Below are 20,374 nucleotides of genomic sequence, written 5' to 3' on the forward strand. Positions count from 1 at the left end.
CACTGTGGTCAGGACTTCAGCATTATGGCCCAGAGTTACTAATCCTAAAGATAAGGTAAACTCAGACCGGCTGTCTAGACCTTCACCAGATTTATCACAGTGCCTCAGGCTAGAACAGGGGTAGGCAACCTCCGGCACTCCAAATGTTGTAAAACTACAACTCCCAGCATGCATACTTCCTCTGCTCTGCTCAGAACTCTCACAGAAATGAATGGAGCATGCTGGGAATTGTAGTTTTGCAACAGCTGGAGTGCCGGAGGTTGCTGACCCCTGGGCTAGAAGATAAATGTGCTGCGGGGGTAGACACTTGTTCGTTGGCTTATTTTCACAAAGAGTTTTACTGCAAAATTGTGGTGCAACTCTGGCACAAAGTGGCATATCTTAGGCCTCATTCCCACGAGGCCCCGTCCACCAAGCATGTTGAGGAAAAAGTGTAGAACACACAGGAAGACATTTATTAAGCTGTTTTTTTCCACTATTTGTACCACAATTTGCAACAATTTGAGCTATTTTTTAAAAAGGGCAGGCTTAGCGGGAGGGGGCAGGGCTTTGAGCAGCCCACAGGATTTAAAATAATTTATGCCACAAAACTGGCGTAGGTCATAGCTCAGTTTATATGGCTGGCGTAGACTTGGGTTTCTGCCGCACCGAGGGCCAGGGATGTGCCTAATCTATTAAGAGGCATCTGCTTCTAAATAAATTAGGCGCATCTAAAGCCTGTATTACACCAGGTGATTGGTGGGCTGATCATCTCTAACAAGTGTTCATAGGATTGATCTGCCTGTATAATACTGCCGCAGATATCCCGATGAACAAGCTCGTTCATCGGGCAATCAAAATCTTTCAGCAGGTTTAAAAATCATTGCTTGGCGGTGGCAGATCGTGTTGTCTAATGACAGTCTGCGGCCAGCAAACAATAATTCAGTATGGGGACAAGCAATGGTATTAGCGATCGCTCCTCCCCATACTGAGGAGGAGATCGCTGCATGTAATAGCAGCGGTCTCCTCCGCTGATGAGCAGGTGATTGCCGGGAAGGAACGCTTACCTCCCAAAAATCATCTGCCTGATTGTGTAATGAAATACAGCCCTTACTCCAGCGCAGAGGCATCAAGACTGGCATATGGGAACGCCAGTCTGGATAAATCTGCCCCATAGATGCGCCAGTTTGCACCACTTTTTTAGCTATATTTTTGATGCAGACATATTATCACATCTGGGCCTATGTAGGATACTGTGCAAAGTGAAATTCCAGTATATATTGGGGTTTAGATTCAGCAAGGCTTGTTCAGTCTGCATTTCATCCCTATAGTGAAGCACATGTCCAGAACTGTGGTGATTCCTTTCCCTGTTCTCTTGAAGACCCCTACTTGACCATAATAGGTGCGCATGTATCGTGTGTTCTCTGTTTACAGCGGGTCCCATTTTTGAGATAGGATATGACCCGTATCAAACATTTATGGCATACAAGTACAGTATGTGTGTCAGGCTAAGGGGGGCTGGATGGGCCAAGTGTTGCGCACAGCTACCTATCTATCGGCATCTTTCTGTGTTCCAAAAAAAAAACAACCGCAAATTTTATATTATGAACATTAGACTGTTGATGCACCACGCAAGGTTTCTTTTAAAGTCACTTACTACCAGAAGTGTATTCTGGACTGTTGGCCTCTGTTGCCCCCCGTACCATCCTCAAAAGTCTACTGGTGGCTTCACAATAGGCTGGGAGAGCAGTGGCGTCGCCAAGGGGGGGCCGCGGCCCCCCCTACATCACGCTGTGCCCCCCCATGTGCCCCCCCAACTGAAATGCCCCCCCAACTGAGCAGCTCAGGGGGAGGGGGGGGCGGCGGCCGCAGGGCACAGGGAGATGAGCGCTTCCATTGCGCTCATCTCCATAGTCATCTGTATCGCCGTCCTCAGGACAGCGATACAGATGCCTGTGCTAGTGCGGCGGGGCAGGGGAGGGAGAGGCGTGTCCCTTCCCCTTCCTCTGATAGGCTGCAGGCACTAGGCCGGCAGCCTATCAGATGCCGACGCAGGCAGGGCGATGACGTCATCGCACCGCTTGAGCCGTACAGCGCGGGACACAGGCCGGAAGAGGCCTGCATCGCATCGCTGACATGGAGGTAAGTATAAGTGTTTTTTTTTTTTTATATGTACAATAGTTTTACAGGGCTCTTTTTACTGGCACATTGGGGGGGTTCTAAGCTCTTGTTACTGGGCTGGCACATGATGGGGGGGCTCTTACTGGCACATTATGGGGGGGCTCTTGTTACTGGCACATGATGGGGGGGCTCTTGTTACTGGCACATTGTGGGGGGTGCTCCTATTACTGGCACATGATGGGGGGCTTATTACTAGCACATGATGGGGGGCTTATTACTGGCACATGATGGGGGGCTTATTACTGGCACATGATGGGGGCTCTTGTTACTGGCACATTGTGAGGGCTCTTATTACTGGCACACGATGGGGGGCTCTTATTACTGGCACGTGATGGCGGGGCTGGGCTCTTATTACTGGCACAATGGGGGCTCTTATTACTGGCACGTGATGGGGGCTCTTATTACTGGCACGTGATGGGGGGCTCTTATTACTGGCACATGATGGGGGGCTCTTGTTACTGGCACATGATGGGGGGCTCTTATTATTGGCATGTGATGGGGGGCTTCTATTACTGGCACGTGATGGGGGCTCTTATTACTAGCACGTGATGGGGGGCTCTTGTTACTGGCACATTGGGGGGGCTCTTATTACTGGCACATGATGGGGGGCTCTTATTACTGGCACATGATGGGGTGCTCTTGTTACTGGCACATGATGGGGGGCTCTTATTATTGGCATGTGATGGGGGGCTTCTATTACTGGCACGTGATGGGGGGCTCTTATTACTAGCACGTGATGGGGGGCTCTTGTTACTGGCACATTGGGGGGGCTCTTATTGCTGGCACATGATGGGGGGCTCTTATTACTGGCACATTATTGGTGGGCACTATAGGGGCATCTACTGAGGCCACAAAGAAGGGGTATTTTATATGGGGGGCTCTGTACAGTAGCATTTTATACTGGGACACATTATGGTGGGTACTATGTGGAAGAGGGGAGAGGAGTACTATGGGGTCATCTACTGGGGGTACTAAGAAGGGGTATTTTATACTTGCAAATTATGGGGGACACTGAGGGCATCTACTGGGGCACTATATATGGGGCATTTTATACTGGTACATTATGGGGAGCACTAGGAGGAAGGGGGGAGAGGAGCACTATGGGGGCATTTTCTGGAGGCACTATATAGGGGTATTTTATACTGGCACATTATGGGGGCACTATGGGGACATTAGCTCTACTGGGTGCATTACAAGGGGGTATTTTATGCACTGTCACATTATAAGGAGAATTATTTCTAATGGGGGGGCATTATGGTGGGCTTTATTACTCCCCTATGGTATGAGCCCCCTAGTAGCAGCACCAGCCTCTCCCTGCTCTGCTATCCCTCTGCCCCTTCTCCAAATCCTTATTATGAAATCTTTCTCATTAGGATAAAACACATCAGCTTCACCGAGCCCCCCAGCCAAGTGTTGAAGTGGTGTCCGAGATCCCCAAGGGCCAAGCCAAGTAATTGTAAGTTTTCATGTTGAAATATGTTTATGATATACACATATAGAATACACTGTGCCACACAATATACAGTATACCTCTACACTGTGTAGTCTGTTGTATAAGCACCATTGTATTGTGGCGGGGAACAGAAAATAATCTGGAAGTGCCCCTCCCAAGACCAAGCTCTGGATCCGCCACTGGTCTGGACCTCTCACAGGAGTGTACATTTCTTCTAAACTGTAATCCGTATCCTCTGACTTGCAGAAATCAGCGCTCGCTCGGTAACAACTAACAGGCAGTGCCTGGGAGGGAGATCTGTGTGGCGGGGAGGGAGATCTGTGGATGACACTGTTATGGAGGGGGATCTGTGGATGACACTGTCATGGAGGGGGATCTGTGGATGACACTGTCATGGAGGGGGATCTGTGGATGACACTGTCATGGAGGGGGATCTGTGGATGACACTGTTATGGAGGGGGATCTGTGAATGACACTGTCATGTGGTGGATCTGTGGATGACACTGTTATAGGGAGGGGGATCTGTGGATGACACTGTTATAGGGAGGGGCATCTGTGGATGACACTGTTATAGGGAGGGGGATCTGTGGATGACACTGTTATGGAGGAGGATCTGTGGATGACACTGTTATAGGGAGGGGGATTTGTGGATGACACTGTCATGGAGGGGGATCTGTGGATGACACTCTCATGGAGGGGGATCTATGGATGACACTGTTATAGGGAGGGGAATCTGTGGATGACACTGTTATGGAGAGGATCTGTGGATGACACTGTCATGGTGTCACGAGGGTGTCAAGAGCCACGTCTGACTCCGTTATACCCGGGGTCAGGAAGTCGCAGAGGGTGGCTGCGCGCTCTATGCCTAAAGATAGCGCTGTTACTTAATGGTAGCTTTCTGGGTTTGCCTTGCAATCCTTTTTGTCTCACTCAGGGATCCGTAGCTTCTTCTCCTCAGCTGTTTCTTGTCCGGCACTCCCAACCTCCTTATATTCCCCTCTCCCACTTCTCTGGTTGCCAGATATAGAGCTTCCTGCCTGAACTTGTTGCTGTTATCCCTGGTTGTTGTACCAGAGCATTACCCTCCGGATCCCTGTTGGTTGTTTGTTGTCGCCCACCTGGGACTATATGTTTTGTCAGTATTGTCTGTCCTCTCCCTAGTGTTTCCCTTTAGTGTTAGTGGTGCGGACTAGTGTTCCCATCGCCCTATTCACTACGTAGGGCTCATCTTAGGGAAAGCCAGAGTTTAGGCACGTGATCGGCGTACGGGTGAGAAACCCGTCTAGGGACGTCAGGGCAGTCAGGTGCCAGTCTCAAGGTGAGTTAGGGGTCACCATCTTTCCCTCTCCCTTGGACATGGCCTTCCTTTCCCCTCCTTTGCGTCACGTATGCGATCGGCACGCCGGTCATGATACATGGGGTGGGTCTGTGGATGACACATATAGCATAATATGTTATATACGGTATGTGTCAGCCACAGATCCCGCTCTATAACAGTGTCATCCACAGATCCCCCTCCATAACAATGTCATCCACAGATCCCCCTCCATAGCAGTGTCATCCACAGACCCCCCTCCCTATAACAGTGTCATGCACAGATCCCCCTCCATAACAGTGTCATCCACAGATCCCCCTCCATAACAGTGTCATCCACAGATCCCCCTCCCTATAACAGTGTCATCCACAGGCAGCTAGGACATGTTGAAATCTGAGTGATTGTTTTTTGTTTTTTTTTAAACCACAGACAGCAGGACTTTTCTTCCCTGTTGCGGTTTTAGGTATTGGGTAAAGTATCGCAGCATCATTTCTAAGCATACTTGTGTAAATGTATCGTTGTTATAACTGCCCCCCCTACTTTTGTCCTGGCCCCCAGTGTGCCCCCCCCAAAATTTGAAAGCTAGAGACGCCACTGTGGGAGAGGGCAAAGATAATTAAATTTTTCTTATTCACAAGAATGCTTTTACTCAGACATAGAATGCATTAATGCTTAGGGATAACGTAAGAAGTACCAGTCAATAAATTCCCCCAGAGTGTTTGTACACATAATTGGAATAGAGCAAAAAACTTGCAAAGCAATAAGTAATCCTAAGCATAAAAATATGGTAAGATAAAGATAATGATTATAGATCTAAAGGTTGTTATGTCAAAGAAAATAGCGCTATTTCGTTTCAATCTTTCTGCTTACTTCATATATCATCATATCTATCATCATATTTCATACTTCCAAGGTACATCAAAGATCATTAATTAGCAAGACATCAATTACTGTTAACTAGCATGTGCCATCAGGGGCCATAGTGATTGGTGATATGAGCAGCTGGTGGCAGTGCGGCATGCCCAGACTGGTAGTTGCATGGGCGCAGCAAAGAATGTGTTTATTAGAGAAATCTGGTTAAAAAAGTGTTAATGTTGCTTCATGTCAGTGTGCCTTATTTATCCCTATACTGTATGTATCAGGCAGCTGTAGACTGCTATAAATAGTGCTGTAGAAAACATGGTATAGAACCGCCACTTCTCCACAGGATTACTGCCAAACTGGAAAACAACATGATTTGTGCTGCTGTTTGCTTGTTATAAATGCCTACTGGCAGACCTGCCATATATTTCCCAATTAATCTGCATAATCATTTGCCCATTCACTATTTATTTTAAATGTATGTCTTATTAGAAAGGAACCACTGCAATCGCTAGAACTAATGCCACCCAAAAACGCCTTACATCTAAGCATACTCATATTCACACTAAGTATTTGGGTAAATTTAAATATTCCAGTTTCCTTCCTTATATTCATATCTCACCATCTTACTTGATGTGGATTCTTGTGGATTTGGCACAATTCATATAAAGTTCTGTCAAGAGGAATACGTAAATATATTTATGGTGGAGATCTGAGAAATGTCTGGAGTAAATAAAAGCACCGAAACAGGTCTGCGTTCTTAGTAAAGGTGAAATCCGAACTTTTCACTAATATCCTGCCTGTATTGGACATATATTATTGAATGTAGAATTAAAAAATGGTTCAGTTCTCTGGGATTGTGGCACAGCTGTTTCTGTCAGCGCCATAGACTTTGATTGGAATGTGTCACAGCCTATTCACCTTGGGGCTGCTCTCTCCTGCCACCCTTTGCTAGGGTGCCTCCATGCCCGCCATATTGTGCATCCCTCCTGCTTAGGCCTCTAGGTTCACCTACCTCCTCCCCATCATGGCTGTCCCAGGAGCTGCAGCCGTCTGCCTCGCATGTGTGTCTGAGTCTGGAGAAAAAGCATACGTCAATACACCAGTTTTTCAACCAGTATCGGGCTGTCACAGATTTCATAAAGTTCTTTCTCCAGTCCTCCTTTTCTACATCATTAAGGCCCTTTTGTTGCCAGTTAGCTGCTAAAGTGTTTTTCTGTTTCCTGTTCTTTGCTTTAACCCAACTTATCCTCTGACCATATCTACCTTTCTGCCATCTGTTTTCACTTACCACCTGTGTGCTGTTGTGCCTGAACTCTGCAATCCAGACCATGACTTTTCTACTGTTGTGAATTAACTGAGCTTTAAAAATTAGGTAATTCAGTGGCTCACTGTATCCGGTTTGAAGTATTGTCTTGGTATAGTATTGAAGAACTGGAGTGCTGTGTGAAGGCTGAGTACACTAAAGTGCTATAAGAGCTGGATGCACTAAATGCTGATTTTAGGCTGAGTACAATAATTGCTGGGTGTCAGCTAAAATGTAAAGTGCTAGTGCAAGCTGAATAAACTAAGGTGCTAGTGCAAGCTGGATACACTGAAAGTGCTAGTGCAAGCTGGATACACTAAAGTGCTGGTTCCAAGTTGGATATACTAAAGTGCTGTATGCAGGTTGGATACACTAAAGTGCTAGTTGCAAACCAGATGCACTTGGGTGCTACAAGTAGCCTGGATATAGTATGTGCTCAATTAACTGAACTTGCCCTCACTATGTCTTCTGCTGATTTTGGACCATGCTCTGGTGACATCTGCTCAGTTTTACACCACTAGTTTACAGAGACTACTCCCAGTCAAAATCTGTAAAACCCAGTGAATCTAATGTGTGACAGAGTGGTTAGTGTATGGAAATTAGCTCCTTCCTGAAAAAGAAAAGAAAGCTGTACCTCTGGCACCACTTGTTGGAAAGATGAATGGTAGAATGCATGCCTAATTGCTGAACTATTCAAACTTCTCATGGTGTGGCCACGTGGTCAGGTTTCCCGATGCAGCTTTAGAAGCCAGGAGTGAATAAAAAAAAAAGAAGAGACGTCATGTCTGTACTCTATACTTTCTCTTCTTTCATGATCCATTCCTGATTTTGGCTTCCAAAACTGCATCATGAAAACTGACCGTGTGGCTGTGACCTCATAGTTGCAGATGAGAAGCTTGGGGAGATTAGGGCGATCAGTTGTGGTCCTAGCTAGGACCTCCATCAGTCTAGCATTTATCATCCCCAAAGGCAGGCTGATAAATGGTTTGGCAAAGAATACCCAGTAACGTTTTTATGTTCCTCCATCCAGATTGCTTCACCTTCAGCTTCTACGGATCTTGTTTTCACCCATCTGTAATACATACCATATTCTGTTCTTGACGTATCAGGGAGATTTATCACTTGATTTACACCATAAAAGTGGCACTAAAAAGTTGAAAACTGCTTGTTTATGACTTTTTAAATGCAACTTTTGCAAAAATATTTGCAAGTGGCAGTTTTTACGCTGCACTTGACACTTTTCTGAAAGGGGACATGCCAAGGGCGGGAAGGGAGCGTGGCCAGCCACCGCAACAAGTTAATCTTCATTTCTGCCAGTTTTCTGGCGCAAATGAAGCCAGAAATCTACGTCAGCTCAGACTGACAAAGAAAGTGCCTAATTTATGACGAGGTCTGTGTCTCGTCATAAATTAGGTGCATCATCCGACAGCACTTACTAAATCCACATCCAAGTAGATTTGCTGATTTGCCTCTGTGTATGCCTGTTTGTATGTACACATTATTAAAACATGCCAAAGAGGGAATATTTATAGGACACAAAATAAACAGAGCACTAGCAGATGCTGAACAAGCATGACGAGCTCTGAGCTTCTATCTTCTGTACATCAAATTGTAATCCAAAATAATGACTATTTAAACACAGCTTGTAATTCCTCCAGACAAACCCTGCCTGCAGGGGAGTGCAAGGAAAATGATCTGTATGCCAAAACTTGTTTTTTTCCCCCCATCCAGATGGGTCCTCCCCAGCTCTTCTCTAACCCACTCTGTCTCCTTTTTCTAATCAGCACTCATTATTTAATTAGAAAACCTAATTAAAAAAACAGCTGAGGAAGGTTGGTGGGAGGAGGTGTTCAGACAAGAGAAGACGAGGATGAGCTAACTCATTTTCTAAACACTGAAATAAGGAGAAACAGCCCTGTTAATGCTATATGTGACACCTTCGCATTTCCAGTGACTTGCCACCACACCTCTATAGGTTAGGCAAGTGGGAGGCTAGGAGGAGAAAAGATGTCTTTATTTTACCCTACATTGTAACTATCAGTATCTGCATCCTTTCTCGGTCTCTATATCCTTCTTGGGTTTCTTTTGTTTTGGTGGTATGTGTTTTCATTATTTTTTATTTGACACATTATGATACGTTTCATTTAGCTTAATGAGTGTTCTACACTGAGATTTCTACAAAACACACTGGGGGGAATTTATCCTAGACCAGCATTTTACACCGGTGTATGATATCCTCTGTGCTGACAGAGGAATCGGCAAATTTATGAGGCCATGTCATATATTGGTCGCCTCCTCTGGTAGTCTGTGCGCCTAAACAGCTCGGAGCTGTCGTAAATTTCTACCAGATAATTGGTGTAAATAAAGATAAATGTGCAAAGCCCGCTGGCCCCGTCCTGCCTAATCTTGCCACGCTCACTTTTCGGAAAGTGGGACTGGGTTTCAGTAACACTGGGTTTCTGAGTTTGTTATGCCAGAAAAGTGTCGTGGAGGGAATGATAATCTCCCCTACCATGTTTCTACTGCCTTTTTGTACTGCTAGATTGTTCAGGTTGACATGTAGGTAGTTTGCTCACCTTCTCTTGTAGGGTTGGTAGTTCATACATCTTTCCAATAACTACTGCTGTTAGGTGTAAAGATGCTCTACTAAGTAAGTCTGAGTGTTTTGAGATAATGGTCTAGATACTTTTAGAGCACCTTTGAAATAGAAATGTATGCAATCAAATGTACTGTGACCAGGGGTCTGCCTTAGTGATGATCGAGCACCCCGATGCTCGGGTGCTCTGCCCTATAGAAATCAATGGGAGGACCCGAGCATTAAACCAGGCACCCCCTGCTCTGAAGAGGGGAGGGTGCCTGGTTCATAGGAAAAGGTCAGAAATTGATGGAAACTCCACCGAAATGGTTCGGGGACAGCATGGGGAGGCTGTCTGGATGCATCTTGGACTACAATGTCGCTGCTGGTAACGATGTTGCCCGAGTTGTACGCCACTTTTACAGACTCACCAAAAAACTCACAAAACCGAAGATAAAAGCGATTTTAGATGAAAAATTGTTAGGAAACATTCTTTCCTGTATATTTACTTTTATATAAAGAGCAAGTTCAGACAAAATTTTTCGTGATTTTCGGAACTGGGGCCATGACTAAGAGGGACGGCCGGTGGTTTTGATTGTGTTGACCGGACTCTTGGACGATCAAACTGAACTCATTGAAAGAGGAACGGCCGGTGGCATCCGTATTGTACCTGTAGAGGTGAAATTCTTGTACCGGCGCAAGCCGAACCACAGCCAAAACCTTTGTTGCCACAAACGTTTTCATTAATCAACAATTTAAGTTGGAGGTTCGAAGACGATCCCCGGCAGCGTTATTCCCTTTTCCCGCCGAGCATTTTCTGGGAAACTAAAGTCTTTGGGTTACGAGGGGAGTATGGTTGCAAACCTGAAACTAATTGATGGAAGGGCACCACCAGGAGTGGAGCCTGCGGCTTAATTTGACTACGCACGGGAAGCCTCACCCGGTCCAGACACAGAAAGGATTGACAGATTGATACCTATTTCGCGATTCTGTGAGTGGTGGTGCATGGCCGTTTTGAGCGTGTGGATCGAGTCGATTTGTGTGGTTCATTCCGATAACTAAAGACACTCCTCCGTGCTAATTAGTTACGTGACCCCCGGTGATTACGATTGTGTTGACCAGACTATCATCTGATGATAATGAACTTGGAAGAGGAACGGACGTTGAGCTGACCGTGTAAAAAATTGTAGGTGAGGGCCTGCTGCCGCTTTGTTAACTCTAGATAACTTCTAAGCTGATCGCACGTCCCCGTGATGTTGACGATCTATTCGGACGTCTGCTCTATCAACTTTTGATGTTCTTTTTTACGCCTACCATGGTGACCACGGGTAATTGGGAATCAGGGTTTGCTTCCGGAGAGGGAGCCTGAGGGATGGCCACGGCTACCACTTCCAAGAAAGGCAGGACGGGGCGCGCAAATTTCCCAGTACTGACTCAGGGAGGTAGTGACGATAAATAACAATACAGGACTCTTAAGAGAGCCTGTCATTGGAACGAGTACAAAAAAATTACAGGGAATGTCATAGGTATTTAGGATGAGGAAACGTTATACAGGAGAGGTAAAGTATGATTGATGGCCTGCTAGTGATCCACTAAAACAGGGGTGAGGGTCTTCAGCTGAGCTGACCATCTAAAACATTATGGGTGAGGGCCTGCTCGTGAGCTGACCATCTAAAACATTATGGGTGAGGGCCTGCTGGTGAGCTGACCATCTAAAACATTATGGGCAAGGGCCTGCTGGTGAGCTGACCATCTAAAACATTATGGGTGAGTGCCTGCTGGTGAGCTGACCATCTAAAACATTATGGGTGAGGGCCTGCTGGTGAGCTGACCATCCGAAAAATTATATGAGAAGGCATATACGTGATGGACAAGGAGGAGGAGGATGAGAAAAGGAAGATTCAACCATATACCCTTTTTTGTGGCGGAAGGGGTGCATGGGAATACAGAGTATTCAGTACATTCTAAACAACACATTTAAAGTGCCTTTATGTTCAGTCGTGGCTTTCCTCTGGTGGAGTGGAGAAGTCAGGGGCAATCCAGGCCTTGTTCATTTTTATAAGAGTCAACCTGTCAGCATTTTCAGTTGACAGCCGGATACGCTTATCTGTTATAATGCCACCAGCAGCACTAAATACCCGCTCAGACAAAACGCTGGTGGCAGGGCAGGCCAGCACTTCCAAGGCATAGAGTGCCAGTTCGTGCCACGTGTCCAGCTTGGACACCCAGTAGTTGTAAGGCACTGAGGGATCACTGAGGACGCTGACACGGTCTGCTACGTACTCCTTTACCATCTTCCAAAAGTTTTCCCTCCTTGTGACACCAGGATGTGCATCATGTTGAGGGTGCTGGCGGGGTGTCATAAAACTGTCCCAGGCCTTGGAGAGTGTTGCCCTGCCTTTCCTGGAAGTGCTGTGTGTTCCCCTTGTCTCCCCACCTCGGTTGCCCAAGGAAGTACGGACTCTGCTGCCAGCGCTGTCAGATGGAAATTTTTGCAGCAATCTGTCAACAAGGAACTCTGGTATAGCACCATTTTGCTCGTCCTCTCCACCGGAGGAATGAGAAATGAGAAGTCCTCTTTCTAGCGGGGGTCCAGAAGGGTGAACACCCAGTAATCACTGTTATCTAAAATGCGTATAACACGGGGGTCACGGGAAAGGCAGCCTAACATGAAGTCAGCCACGTGTGGGCAAGACTTCGCTGTCGTCATCAGGAGGATGACTGTCCATCTCCTCATCCTCTTCCTCCTCTTCTGTCCACCCACGCTGAACAGATGGAATTAAAGTTCCATGGCTACTAGCCTGTGTAGCGGAGGCAACCGTCCCCTGCTCCTCCTCCTCCTCCTCCTCCAATACGCGCTGAGAACTGAGGGTGTTCTGGCTATCGCCCAGGGTCATGTCTTCTTGTGCGACGACCGTGCTGCAGCTAGTATTACATTACTGCCCTTTGCTGCTCACAAAGCCTGGCCAACATGTGTAACGCGGAGTTCCAGCGCGTGCTCACGTCGCACAACAGCCGGTGAGCTGGCGCACCTTCGCCGGCTGAAGCTGTTGACTTGCGGAAATGTGCACACACGCGGCGCACCTTCGCCAGTAGCTCGGGCAAATTGGGGTAGGTTTTCAGAAACAGCTGAACCATTAAGTTAAAGACGTGGGCTAGGCATGGGATGTGTGTGAGCTTGCCAAGCTCCAAAGCCGCCATCAAGTTACGCCCATTATCACACACAACCATGCCTAGTTGCAGGTTGAGTGGCGAAAGCCACAGCTCAGTCTGGTCTCTTATCCCCTGCCACAGCTCTGCGGCGGTGTGCTGTTTATCCCCTAAGCATAAAATCTTCAGCACGGCCTGTTGACGCATCCCCACTGCAGTGCTACACTGCTTCCAGCTACCAGGTGATGGCTGACTGGTGCTGCACGAGGAGAATTCGGAGGTGGAAGTGGAGGAGGAGGCAGAGGAGGAGGAGCCACTTACATAGGTGCTGGCGGTAACCCTGATGGAAGTAGGGCCCACAATCCTGGGCGTCGGTAGCACCTGTGCCATCCCAGGGTACAAGTCGCTCCCAGCCTCCACTACGTTCACCCAGTGTGCCGTCAGGGAAATGTAGCGTCCCTGGCCACAAGCACTTGTCCATGTGTCAGTCATTAGGTAGACCTTAGCAGTAACTGCGTTGGTCAGGGCACGGGTGATGTTAGCAGACACATGCTGGTGTAAGGCGGAGACGGCACACCGGGAAAAAAAGTGGCGGCTGAGGACTGAGTACCGAGGGACGTCCGCTGACATCAGGCCGCGAAAGGCCTCGGTGTCCACAAGCCAGTAACTTAGAAAGTTGGGCGGTTAGTGCCATGGCATGTGGGTGGGTGGCTGGGTATTTGCGCTTGCGTTCAAATGCCTGGGACAGGGAATGCCTGGCTGCTGCGCTGGGACAGGGAAGTGGATGTGGTCGCTGATGGTGCTTGCGACGGTACAGGTGCAGCGCGGGAGGCATCCGGGCCTGCGCCTTCGACAGGCGATTGGTCGTCACCCAACATAGGGGAAGAGGAGGCAGTGGTGTGGCCCGCGGACACAGATTGTGGACCCAGGCGTTCCTCCCACTTATTGCGGTGCTTGGCTGCCATGTGGCGAATCATGCTGGTGGTGGTGAGGTTGCTACTGTTCACACCTCGGCTCATTTTGGTGTGGCACAGGTTGCAAACTACTATTCTTTTGTCGTCTGCACTTTCCGCAAAAAAGCGCCATACCGCGGAACACCTACCCCTTGGCAAGGGAGATTTCCGCAAGGGGGTGCTCCGTGGAACACTTGCGGGCCTGTTTGGCGTGGCCCGCCTTCTCCCTGTTGCCACCCCACTGCCTCTTCCAGCCTGTTGCGGTGCTGCATATCGCTCCCCCTCGGGACTGCTGTCCTCGCTCACGTTTCCGCCTTCCCGTGTTGGGTCAGTGACCTCATCGTCCACCAAGTCCTCTTCAATTTCCCCACTCCGATCATCCTCCTCATTTGCTGACCCCAACACAACTTCAGTGATTGACGGTATATCATCCTATTCATCAACCTCTGCAGACAGTAATTGTGGTTGACTTGATGGCAACTGTGTCTCGTCATCATCCACCTCCTTAAACACATCATCTTGTGAGTGTGAAGGCTCTAGAGGTTGAGAATCAGGGCACAAGATCTCATGTCCCTCTTCAAGAGTGCTTGGGGAGAGGGCCAAATTAAGTGATGGGGGTGAAAATAGCTCCTCGGAACATCCGAGTACCGGATCGCTTGTTTGGCCAGACTCTACATGGTGGGAGGAAGGATGATCAGGGTGAGGATTGTGTTGTTGACCAGACTGTTGGCTACTGAGACTGGACTTGGTGGAAGACAGGGTGGTGCTTAACCCAGTGGAAGCATTATCTGCTGCAATCCAACCGACCACCTGGTCGCACTGGTCTGACTTCAAGAGTGTTGTCTTGCGACGCTCTGAAAACTGGGACATGAAGCTAGGTATTGTTGATGACTGTTTTCCTTGTGCTCTGGCAGCAGGCACAGTTGCAACGCGCCCTGACCAACGGCCCCTGCGTGAACCATCAGAATCACGTCCACTTCCCCTTCCCTTAATACTCGCCTTCTTCATATTGACACTGGATGTCACTGATATTTGGATTAAATATAGGCCTCACACACTGTCTAGAAATAAGTGTAGATTTGCTTCTCACTGGTCACAGCAAGCAGAGTTTGTATAATACAGAAACTGACTGTAACTGCAATTTGGATTAAATATAGGCCTCACACACTGTCTAGAAATAAGTGTAGATTTGTTTCTCACTGGTCACAGCAAGCAGAGTTTGTATAATACAGAAACTGACTGTAACTGCAATTTGGATTAACCACCTCCGGACCGCTGTACGCACAGACGCGTCCTGGAGGTGGTTGATTCATTCCTCCTGGACGCGCCGGCGCGTCCTCTCGCGAGACGCGAGATTTCCTGTGAACGCGCGCACACAGGCGCGCGCGCTCACAGGAACGGAAGGTAAGAGAGTTGATCTCCAGCCTGCCAGCGGCGATCGTTCGCTGGCAGGCTGGAGATGTGTTTTTTTTAACCCCTAACAGGTATATTAGACGCTGTTTTGATAACAGCGTCTAATATACCTGCTACCTGGTCCTCTGGTGGTCCCATTTGTTTGGATCGACCACCAGAGGACACAGGTAGCTCAGTAAAGTCCCACCAAGCACCACTACACTACACTACACCCCCCCCCCCGTCACTTATTAACCCCTTATTAGCCCCTGATCACCCCTAATCACCCCTGATCACCCCATATAGACTCCCTGATCACCCCCCTGTCATTGATTACCCCCCTGTCATTGATCAACCCCCTGTAAAGCTCCATTCAGATGTCCGCATGATTTTTACGGATCCACTGATAGATGGATCGGATCCGCAAAACGCATCCGGACGTCTGAATGAAGCCTTACAGGGGCATGATCAATGACTGTGGTTATCACCCCATATAGACTCCCTGATCACCCCCCTGTCATTGATCACCCCCCTGTCATTGATTACCCCCCTGTAAAGCTCCATTCAGACGTCCGCATGATTTTTACGGATCCACTGATAGATGGATCGGATCCGCAAAACGCATCCGGACGTCTGAATGAAGCCTTACAGGGGCATGATCAATGACTGTGGTGATCACCCCATATAGACTCCCTGATCACCCCCCTGTAAAGCTCCATTCAGATGTCCGCATGATTTTTACGGATCCACTGATAGATGGATCGGATCCGCAAAACGCATCCGGACGTCTGAATGAAGCCTTACAGGGGCATGATCAATGACTGTGGTGATCACCCCATATAGACTCCCTGATCACCCCCCTGTAAAGCTCCATTCAGATGTCCGCATGATTTTTACGGATCCACTGATAGATGGATCGGATCCGCAAAACGCATCCGGACGTCTGAATGAAGCCTTACAGGGGCATGATCAATGACTGTGGTTATCACCCCATATAGACTCCCTGATCACCCCCCTGTCATTGATCACCCCCCTGTCATTGATTACCCCCCTGTAAAGCTCCATTCAGACGTCCGCATGATTTTTACGGATCCACTGATAGATGGATCGGATCCGCAAAACGCATCCGGACGTCTGAATGAAGCCTTACAGGGGCATGATCAATGACTGTGGTGATCACCCCATATAGACTCCCTGATCACCCCCCTGTCATTGATTACCCCCCTGTCATTGATCACCCCCCTGTAAAGCTCCATTCAGACGTCCGCATGATTTTTACGGATCCACTGATAGATGGATCGGATCCGCAAAACGCATCCGGACGTCTGAATGAAGCCTTACAGGGGCATGATCAATGACTGTGGTTATCACCCCATATAGACTCCCTGATCACCCCCCTGTCATTGATTACCCCCCTGTAAAGCTCCATTCAGACGTCCGCATGATTTTTACGGATCCACTGATAGATGGATCGGATCCGCAAAACGCATCCGGACGTCTGAATGAAGCCTTACAGGGGCATGATCAATGACTGTGGTGATCACCCCATATAGACTCCCTGATCACCCCCCTGTCATTGATTACCCCCCTGTCATTGATCACCCCCCTGTAAAGCTCCATTCAGACGTCCGCATGATTTTTACGGATCCACTGATGGATGGATCGGATCCGCAAAACGCATCCGGACGTCTGAATGAAGCCTTACACGGGCGTGATAAATGACTGTGGTTATCACCCCATATAGACTCCCTGATCACCCCCCTGTCATTGATCACCACCCCTGTCATTGATCACCCCCCCTGTCATTGATCACCCCCCCTGTCATTGATCACCCCCCCTGTCATTGATCACCCCCCCTGTCATTGATCACCCCCCTGTTATTGATCAACCCCCTGTCATTGATCAACCCCCCTGTCATTGATCACCCCCCTGTCATTGATCACCCCCCTGTAAGGCTCCATTCAGACATTTTTTTGGCCCAAGTTAGCGGAATTATTATTTTTTTTTCTTACAAAGTCTCATATTCCACTAACTTGTGACAAAAAATAAAATCTCACATGAACTCACCATACCCCTCACGGAATCCAAATGCGTAAAAATTTTTAGACATTTATATTCCAGACTTCTTCTCACGCTTTAGGGCCCCTAGAATGCCAGGGCAGTATAAATACCCCACATGTGACCCCATTTCGGAAAGAAGACACCCCCAGGTATTCCGTGAGGGGCATATTGAGTCCATGAAAGATTGAAATTTTTGTCCCAAGTTAGCGGAACGGGAGACTTTGTGAGAAAAAAATAAAAAATATCAATTTCCGCTAACTTGTGCCAAAAAAAAAAAATTTCTATGAACTCGCCATGCCCCTCATTGAATACCTTGGGGTGTCTTCTTTCCAAAATGGGGTCACATGTGGGGTATTTATACTGCCCTGGCATTCTAGGGGCCCCAAAGCGTGAGAAGAAGTCTGGTATCCAAATGTCTAAAAATGCCCTCCTAAAAGGAATTTGGGCCCCTTTGCGCATCTAGGCTGCAAAAAAGTGTCACACATCTGGTATCGCCGTACTCAGGAGAAGTTGGGGAATGTGTTTTGGGGTGTCTTTTTACATATACCCATGCTGGGTGAGATAAATATCTTGGTCAAATGCCAACTTTGTATAAAAAAATGGGAAAAGTTGTCTTTTGCCAAGATATTTCTCTCACCCAGCATGGGTATATGTAAAATGACACCCCAAAACACATTCCCCAACTTCTCCCGAGTACGGAGATACCAGATGTGTGACACTTTTTTGCAGCCTAGGTGGGCAAAGGGGCCCATATTCCAAAGAGCACCTTTCGGATTTCACTGGTCATTTACCTACTTACCACACATTAGGGCCCCTGGAAAATGCCAGGGCAGTATAACTACCCCACAAGTGACCCCATTTTGGAAAGAAGACACCCCAAGGTATTCCGTGAGGGGCATGGCGAGTTCCTAGAATTTTTTATTTTTTTTCACAAGTTAGTGGAAAATGATGATTTTTTTTTTTTTTTTTTTTTTCATACAAAGTCTCATATTCCACTAACTTGTGACAAAAAATAAAAACTTCCATGAACTCACTATGCCCATCAGCGAATACCTTGGGGTCTATTCTTTCCAAAATGGGGTCACTTGTGGGGTAGGTATAATGCCCTGGTATTTTAGGGGCCCAAATGTGTGGTAAGGAGTTTGAAATCAAATTCTGTAAAAAATGACCAGTGAAATCCGAAAGGTGCTCTTTGGAATATGGGCCCCTTTGCCCACCTAGGCTGCAAAAAAGTGTCACACATCTGGTATCTCCGTACTCAGGAGAAGGTGGGGAATGTGTTTTGGGGTGTCATTTTACATATACCCATGCTGGGTGAGATAAATATCTTGGTCAAATGCCAACTTTGTATAAAAAAATGGGAAAAGTTGTCTTTTGCCAAGATATTTCTCTCACCCAGCATGGGTATATGTAAAAAGACACCCCAAAACACATTCCCCAACTTCTCCTGAGTACGGAGATACCACATGTGTGGCACTTTTTTGCAGCCTAGGTGGGCAAAGGGGCCCATATTCCAAAGAGCACCTTTTGGATTTCACTGGTCATTTACCTACTTACCACACATTAGGGCCCCTGGAAAATGCCAGGGCAGTATAACTACCCCACAAGTGACCCCATTTTGGAAAGAAGACACCCCAAGGTATTCCGTGAGGGGCATGGCGAGTTCCTAGAATTTTTTATTTTTTGTCACAAGTTAGTGGAAAATGATGATTTTTTTTATATATTTTTTTTTTTCATACAAAGTCTCATATTCCACTAACTTGTGACAAAAAATAAAAACTTCCATGAACTCACTATGCCCATCAGCGAATACCTTGGGGTCTCTTCTTTCCAAAATGGGGTCACTTGTGGGGTAGTTATACTGCCCTGGCATTCTAGGGGCCCAAATGTGTGGTAAGGAGTTTGAAATCAAATTCTGTAAAAAATGACGAGTGAAATCCGAAAGGTGCTCTTTGGAATATGGGCCCCTTTGCCCACCTAGGCTGCAAAAAAGTGTCACACATCTGGTATCTCCGTATTCAGGAGAAGTTGGGGAATGTGTTTTGGGGTGTCTTTTTACATATACCCATGCTGGGTGAGAGAAATATCTTGGCAAAAGACAACTTTTCCCATTTTTTTATACAAAGTTGGCATTTGACCAAGATATTTATCTCACCCAGCATGGGTATATGTAAAATGACACCCCAAAACACATTCCCCAACTTCTACTGAATACGGAGATACCAGATGTGTGACACTTTTTTGCAGCCTAGGTGGGCAAAGGGGCCCACATTCCAAAGAGCACCTTTCGGATTTCACTGGTCAGTTTTTACAGAATTTGATTTCAAACTCCTTACCACACATTTGGGCCCCTAGAATGCCAGGGCAGTATAACTACCCCACAAGTGACCCCATTTTGGAAAGAAGAGACCCCAAGGTATTTCGTGATGGGCATAGTGAGTTCATGGAAGTTTTTATTTTTTGTCACAAGTTAGTGGAATATGAGACTTTGTAAGAAAAAAAAAAAAAAAAAAAAAAATCATCATTTTCCGCTAACTTGTGACAAAAAATAAAAAGTTCTATGAACTCACTATGCCCATCAGCGAATACCTTAGGGTGTGTACTTTCCGAAATGGGGTCATTTGTGGGGTGTTTGTACTGTCTGGGCATTGTAGAACCTCAGGAAACATGACAGGTGTTCAGAAAGTCAGAGCTGCTTCAAAAAGCGGAAATTCACATTTTTGTACCATAGTTTGTAAACGCTATAACTTTTACCCAAACCATTTTTTTTTTACCCAAACATTTTTTTTTTATCAAAGACATGTAGAACAATAAATTTAGAGCAAAATTTATATATGGATGTCATTTTTTTTGCAAAATTTTACAACTGAAAGTGAAAAATGTCATTTTTTTGCAAAAAAATCGTTAAATTTCGATTAATAACAAAAAAAGTAAAAATGTCAGCAGCAATGAAATACCACCAAATGAAAGCTCTATTAGTGAGAAGAAAAGGAGGTAAAATTCATTTGGGTGGTAAGTTGCATGACCGAGCAATAAATGGTGAAAGTAGTGTAGGTCAGAAGTGTAAAAAGTGGCCTGGTCTTTCAGGGTGTTTAAGCACTGGGGGCTGAGGTGGTTAAATATAGGCTTCACACACTGCCTAGATATC

The 20,374-nt window shown here is 46.9% G+C and overlaps 1 protein-coding gene across 2 annotated transcripts in view; it reads left to right on the forward strand.

The window, feature by feature from the left end:
• RASAL1 (RAS protein activator like 1) overlaps positions 1 to 20,374 on the forward strand; it is a 99,425-nt gene that overhangs the window by 4,272 nt on the left and 74,779 nt on the right. The window lies entirely within an intron of this gene.

The sequence above is a fragment of the Bufo bufo genome, chromosome 2, assembly GCF_905171765.1.
Source record: "Bufo bufo chromosome 2, aBufBuf1.1, whole genome shotgun sequence".
NCBI lineage: Eukaryota > Metazoa > Chordata > Amphibia > Anura > Bufonidae > Bufo > Bufo bufo.